This window comes from Chrysochloris asiatica, unplaced genomic scaffold (assembly GCF_000296735.1).
Source record: "Chrysochloris asiatica unplaced genomic scaffold, ChrAsi1.0 scaffold00240, whole genome shotgun sequence".
In the NCBI taxonomy this organism is placed as follows: domain Eukaryota; kingdom Metazoa; phylum Chordata; class Mammalia; order Afrosoricida; family Chrysochloridae; genus Chrysochloris; species Chrysochloris asiatica.
In genome coordinates, this window is record NW_006408758.1 from 703,004 (window position 1) to 710,327 (window position 7,324).

Consider the following 7,324-nt stretch of genomic DNA (forward strand, 5'->3'; position numbering starts at 1 on the left):
CACAGGGTAGGAAATAGACATAGGATAGCTTGGATGCAGGCAATGGGGGGGGCAATACACAAGAAGGGGGACAGAAATGGAAGAAGTCTGATGAGAGAACAGTTAGGCAGGTCCTCATGGACTAATTGGGCCAAAGGTAAATGATGATATATGCACAACCTTGGAACAATAGGGCTCCAGGATACAGGAATTGAGGCATGGTTTGAAGTGGTAAAAAAGGGGAATAGTGTTAAGATGCTTGGCTGTCTTTCAAGTCTTTGTTTCCCTTGCCTACCATTGTAAAATAGACACTTGATGGAGGGAGAAAGGAATATCCAGAATCATCACTACAGAAAGCTTGTAATTCCATCTTCAGCCTATAACTGATTGGCATACCTTAAAAGGAGCTAGAAGTTGCCCAGTGAAAAATTCAGGCTTTCTGTGGAGCCTTTATATTGCACAGGACCATAGGTAGAATCCAGAACTCCATCCAGAACTGACTGATGTAGGAAATTTCCAGTGGAAAGAATGAATAGACCAGTCTGGAGTGACTAGAAGAACAGAAGATACTCCATGAAAGAAAGACCACAGGAAAAATCCAAAACAATAATGGCAGTTTAACTGATTGCTACAAGAACAAGTAAGTGGTTCTTCCAGGAGCCATTAAGGCAAGTGGTCAGGGCCCCTCAGAACAAACCGCCTTCTAAGACTGAGACTCAAGGGGAATACATGAGCAGGCATGTGGTCTGGCTGGTGACCACGTTGGTCACCGATAAGGGGAAGAGGGGGAAAAAACAGCATTGAAGTTGTGAGCTAAGACCAACCACATTCAATAGACCCCTGTGAACCTGAGTGAAGACCTGGATGGCCAGCAATATGGCAAGACCTGGGAACTTCTGGGCCCAGAGGCAGTGACAAGACCACAGAGGACTAGAGTGGAGAGTGAAGTGTCCAGGTCATATGAAGTGAGGGGAGATGCACAAGAACATCCATATTTGCAGATTGTACCCACTTGACTTGACATTGATGGCTGGATGATCAGAACTCTTCTAGAAGAGGAAAGAAGAGGGGAGGGAAAAAAAATAAAGACTAACCTGCTGCAATTTCATGAACTTTACGTATACTTATGGATGTAGCAGCTCAAAAAAGGGAACAAATCTTTATAGCAAGGATCACTCCCAACCCCTTGGTACACAGGGTTGACAGGGGTGTGCAACTTACACATTGGCTATCAAAAAGTGGCGTGGGGAGGGGGGGAGAATAAAGGCAAGATCTGACTGGTTTACAAGTTTTCAAGAGGGATCCCAGTTCCAGACAGAGCTGGGGAAGGTAGAATCACCACTGAAAGATTTCCAATTTTCTGGACTGGACTGGCGAAAGGAAATGGGGATAAGACTCTTGTGGTACAACAGTGAATAATTGCCATCAGGACTGACTATGAGGCTAGGAAATATAGAGGTAGATGTTTTCTGACAGAAGGAGGAGAGTGATTGATTTTGCAGCCCAGGAGTGGAGGTCACTGGTGCCCTCAAGTGAGAAGAATGGACAGTGGGACCCTACCCAGAGAGGCAGTGATGCCAGGGTTGGAGACAGAGAAGATGACATGGACACATTGAGCAGCTGGGGACACTGGACTCAGGAAGGGAGAAGCGCTACGTGCTGGCGGCCAGGGGTCAGGCTTGTGTGGTGTACACTTTGTTTATTTGATGATGCATGGAGGGGATAGCAATAATTGCAATGAAACGAAATACGATAGAATGAGTGTAAAACTGATGTTCTCCCATGTAACCTCACAATTAAAAGTTAAAAACAACAACAACAAAAATACACTTTGAAAACTAAGGTGATCCTGAACCAAGCCATAGTATTTTCACTTACCTCATTGTTGTACTTACCTCATAGTCTTGTAAAAAGTTCACACTGAATAAAGAGGATGGAAGAATGATTGATGCCTTTGAACCAAGGTGTTGGAAAAGAGCATTAAATATACCATGAACCACCAGAAAATAAACAAATCTGAATTTGAAGAAGTATAGCCAGAATGCTCTCTGGAAGCGATGATGGCAAGAGATTTTTTCTCAGGTACATTTGCATGCCACAGGGAAGGACTAGTTTCTGAAGAAGTATATCAGATTTGACAAAGCAGAGAAAAAAGAGAAGTCCATCAAGGAGTTGGATTGGCATAGTGCCTGAAACAATAGGCCCCCAAAGGGGAACAATTGTGAGGATGGCCCAGAATTAAGCAGTGTTTTGTTCTGTTGCACTTATGGTTTCTATGAATAGAAGACACCTAACAAGGAGTCCTGGATCACAAAGTCTGTTTGAACCCCAAAGTCAGCTGTTCAAACTCACAAGGGCTCCTCAAAAATCCTATACCGGGTCATTAAGTCCGAACAGATTCAATGGCACTTAACAATAAAAACATGTTGATTTCAGTATGATCTAATTAATATCCAGCTTAGTTTTTCAGTGATCCCTTACATTAGGCCTTAAAAGGAATATGATTAATTAAAAGGAATATGATTCAATTGTATTTAAATAAAGAAACTCTAAAGCTCTTCAAGATGCAGAACAATTTCTCTAGTACTCTGCTGAAGAGAGAGTCTGCTGTGCTAAGAGAATTTAGATGCCAAAAACCCTGCAACAAAGACTTGTTTGCTGAAGCAAAGATTTTACTATGAAATTTTCAAATGGACAAAATGGATAGCTTATGGTCTAAAGCAGTTAAAAGCAAGCTTCCAAAATTGCACATTTAATTTAACAAATGCCATATATAATGCCTGTAAAATAGAATCTATCTAGGGAAAATAGACTTTTAAAGACAATACTTCAGGCTAACAATGACCCTGATGCATATTAGGTTTTACTATTAAATTGAATCCCAGTTTAAGTTTACAAATATTTTGGAACTGAGCCTAGCACATGTCCTACATGAGCCCCAAGGTGGAACTTCATGCATCTCATTAAATTTCTCCCTCACTAGAGCAATTGCTCTTCTGGGTCAAATTTCTGGAAGAAAGAAAGGCATCTTGAGCATCCATCAATTCACCTCTCATTTTATTCAGACAAAATTATGTACTTCCTTCTCTCTGTTCCCCTGACATTTATAAGTTCCTGTCATTTTGCTTCCCTTTTTATTATCTAGATAGTTCACCTTGTGTTTATCCCTTTTCTCTCCCTTCCTTTTTTCCCTTTTCACCCATCACCACAAACTTTTAGTTTCTTATCATGCTCCTGGTATTTGAATCAGTGAATGAATGAATAGATAAATACATATGATATGAAAAACAGTGAATAAAGTGGTATATTAAATGTAAATATTTACAATTGCAGATTTCTCCAAATTCAAAAATGAAAGAACTAATATGTGATAGTCCTAAAAATTGAAACACAAGGACATCTTTCTGGCTTTTCCCAAATGTTTCTTTAAAATGGAATTAAAATAACCACTTATGTGTTAAAGAACATTTTAAGGGTTTGAGAACCTACTCTGCCAGGTGCCACTGTTGCTGTTAAATGCTGTCACATCAATTCAGACTCATAGCAGCCCTTTATAGGGTTTCCAAGGAACAGTTGTAGGCTTGAACTACTGACCTTATGGTTAACAGTCGAGTGCTTATCCTACAGAATCATACTAGGAGTAAAAATATTAGACATTTTTGTGGATTATTTCTTGTTACATTCAAAATAATTCCTGCAGTCTTGCAGAATGTGCACTTTTGTTGTTTACATTATTATATATTCCTGAGTATTTTTGTATATATCTCCTCACCCCATCCCCACCCCCCAAAAAATAAAGAAAAACAGGGAATGGAAGCAAATACTGTTGAATGATGATGCATGGAGGAGATTGTAGTCATTGCAATGAAATGATGGTATAAAGCTGATAGTCTCCCATATAAACTATCACTCAGTTCACAATTTAAAAAAAAAAGTGGGGGGGCAGGAATTCCTAGATTTATTTTAGACTTGCAGATTGAGAGTTATCCAAAGTCAGGGACAATTCTACCTAGCAAATGATTTACAGATTTGTGGGTTTTCCAGGGATTCATATAGCAGTAATTTCTGCAAAAATAAGCAAAATCACTTTCCTTAATATTTTTTATAAATTGAAGCACAAAATACATACTAAGAACTGCAAATATCTAAAATATACTTCTCAAATAACATTAAGAGCTGAACACACATAGATCCAGACACAAACCATCAGCATTTCAGAATCTTCCCCAGATTCTGTTATTTTTAAAACAAAGGATCCTTAATATGGAAAAAGCTGTGTGGGTTAATTGACACAATATCTCTGCTAATTTCAAGTATTTCCTTTTCATGGTTAAATAAAATTATCATTATTTTTGTTAGGTGTCATGGCATTGATTCCAACTGATAGTGAACCTATGTACAACAGAATGAAAAACTGCCCGGTCATGCTCTATCCTCACAATGTTATTCATTGTGAGCCCATTGCTGCTGGCACTGTGTCAACCATCCTCTCTGGGGTCTTCCTCTTTTTGCCTGACCTTCCTCTTTACCTAGTATGATATGCTTTGGCAGGAACTCCTGAAAATATGACTGAAGTATAAGAGATGAAACGCTGCCATCCTGGTTTCCAAGGATCATCTAGTTGTACTTCTTCCAACACAGATTTGTTTGTTCTTCTGCCAATCAAAGATACTTTAATATTCTTCTCCAATACCATGACTCAAATGTATCAATTCTAAGGTCTTCCTTGTTCACTATCCAACTTTCATGTCTATATGAGGATATTGAAAATGCCATGGCTTGTGTTAGGCACACCTTAGTCCTCAAATAGACATCTTTGTTCTTGAACATGTTAAACAGGTCCTATGCAGCAAGACTGACAGTTCAAACTCACCAGCTACAATTCAGAAGCCCTGTGCAGCCTTATTATGAGTCAGAACCAATATGATGGCACTTAACAAGCAGCAGATATGCGTAATTCAATATGTAGCTTAATTTTTTGACTACTACTTTAATGAGTGCTGCTAGTGGATCCAAGCAGAATGAAATCTTTGACAACTTTAATCTTTTCTCCATTTATCATGTTGTTATTTATTAGTGCAGTGGTGAGGATTTTTGTTTTCTTTACATTGAGGTGTAACCCATACTAAAGGCTGTGGTCTTTGATCTTCATCAGTAAGTATATTAAGTCCTCCTTACTTTCAGCAAGCAAGGTTGTATCATCTGCAAATTGTAGGTTGTTAAGAAGCCTACATCACCAATCCTGAAGCCACATTTTTCTTCATATATTCCAGCATCTCAGATTATTTGCTCAGCATACAGATTGAATAAATACAGTGAAAGAATACAACACTGGCACACACCTTTCCTAATTTTAAACCATTCAGTATCACCTTGTTCTGTTTTAATGCCTATTCAAGGAGCTCTGGTAGCGTAGTGGTTACGAATTGGGCTGCGAACCTCAAGGTAAGCAGTTCGAAACTACCAGCTGTTCCGTGGGAGAAAGATGAGGCTTTCTGTTCCCATAAAGATTTACAGACTAGGAAATCCTGTTCAGGGTCACTGTGGGTCAGAACCAACTCAACGGCACTTAACAACAACAACAACATTATATTTAAAAGTTCCTCATGAGCACACTTAAGTGTTCTGGAATACTTAATACTCCACAGTGTTGTCCATAGCTTATCATGATCCACACAGTCGAAACACTTTATTTAGTCAATAAAGTGCAAATAAGCTTATTTTTGGTATTCTTTGCTTTCAGCCAAGATCCATCTGACATCAACAATGATATTCCTCGTTCTCCATGTCCTCATGATCTGAATCCTACTGCCTTTGTCTGGAAATTCACCTGAAACCTGTCCACCATCCATGACCCTGATGGTTCAAAATATCAGTTACATAGCTTCCAGCATCACAGCAACACACAAGCCACCACAGGGAGATAAACTGACAGACAAGTGGTGGAAAGAACTAGGATAGAACTAAAATATATCTTGATCTTGCAAAGGAGCACAAATCCCACATGCTTTGAGTTTCTTTATTTAAATCTAGATTCTGCCTTTAAAACCCCAAAACCAAACACATTTCTGTCCTGTCAATTCTGATGCATAGCAATCCTGTAAGACAGAGTAGAGCTGCCCTATAGGCGTTTCCAGGCCATAAATCTTTATAGAAGAGGACTGTCACATCTTTCTCATTTGGAGCTACTGGTGAGTTGAAATCATTGCCTTTTCTATTAGCAGTTGAAAGTTTAACTACTGTGCCACCATGCCTCGTTAGATTCTGCCATTACCAATCAAAATGCCAAGATACATTCTATCATTAGTCTAAAATTTCCTTGTCAATAAAATAAGTGTATTAAACTGTATCAGTGATTGTTATGTTTTGTTTTTATTTATGTTTCAATGATTCCCTGGGATTCCTTTGTGTTGCTTGTGATGGAACTTGCAGGTGAAATAAGAGAAATCAGATCTTATTATCAGAGATATTGAACAAAAGACAGATCTCAACAGGATCTGTTCATTTGGTTTGTTGGTTCAAGAATAAATTCTTTCAGAAGAACTAGAATAATGCTTGTCTCTATAGGTGGAGGTTAATGATATCTTAAAGATCTTTTCAAAGATGCTATAATCCCTTTCCATAATCCCTGGTAACAACCATCAGGCCTTCCCTCAGAATTCTTCCTCATGTCCTGGGGTACTGCAATTCACTGCAACCTCTCACTGAACTCACATACTGTCAAGGGAATTGCTCGTGTGGTTTTGGAAGCTAGAAAGTCTCAAATCAGTTGATCAGATGTCAGTCTGGAAGAATCTCCTCTCTCACTTGGTTGCAGGATCTGAGGAACCAAAACCATCAATTCAGACAGCAGCTTAGTATGCACAAGATTGAGAAAGCTAGTTAATCAGGTCAGGTGATAGGCCACAAGTCCCACAAACTGGAGGTCCAATGGAAATAAGTCAGATTAAGCAAACAGATCAAGAGTGAGTACTTTGTCAAAGCATTTCTATGGATTGACTGTAGATCATACTCTCAAGAAAACTAAGGGTGGTGATTTGAGTTATACCTCTAATAAAGTGGAGGCATCCTTAATCCTTTTTGTTGTTTGGTTGTTGTGAAGTGCCATCAAGTCGATTCTGACCTATAGCAACCCTGCACAGGGTTTCTGAGGAGAAGCTGGAGAGCTTGAACTACCGACAATGCTGTTCAAACTGGTTAGCAATCTAGCATATCAATCCACAGCTCGACACGAAGATTCCACCCTTAATCATTGTTATTGTTGTTGTTAGGTGCCATCGAGTAGTTACTGACCCATAGTGACCTTATGCACAGCAGAATGAAACATTGCCCAATCCTGGGCCAA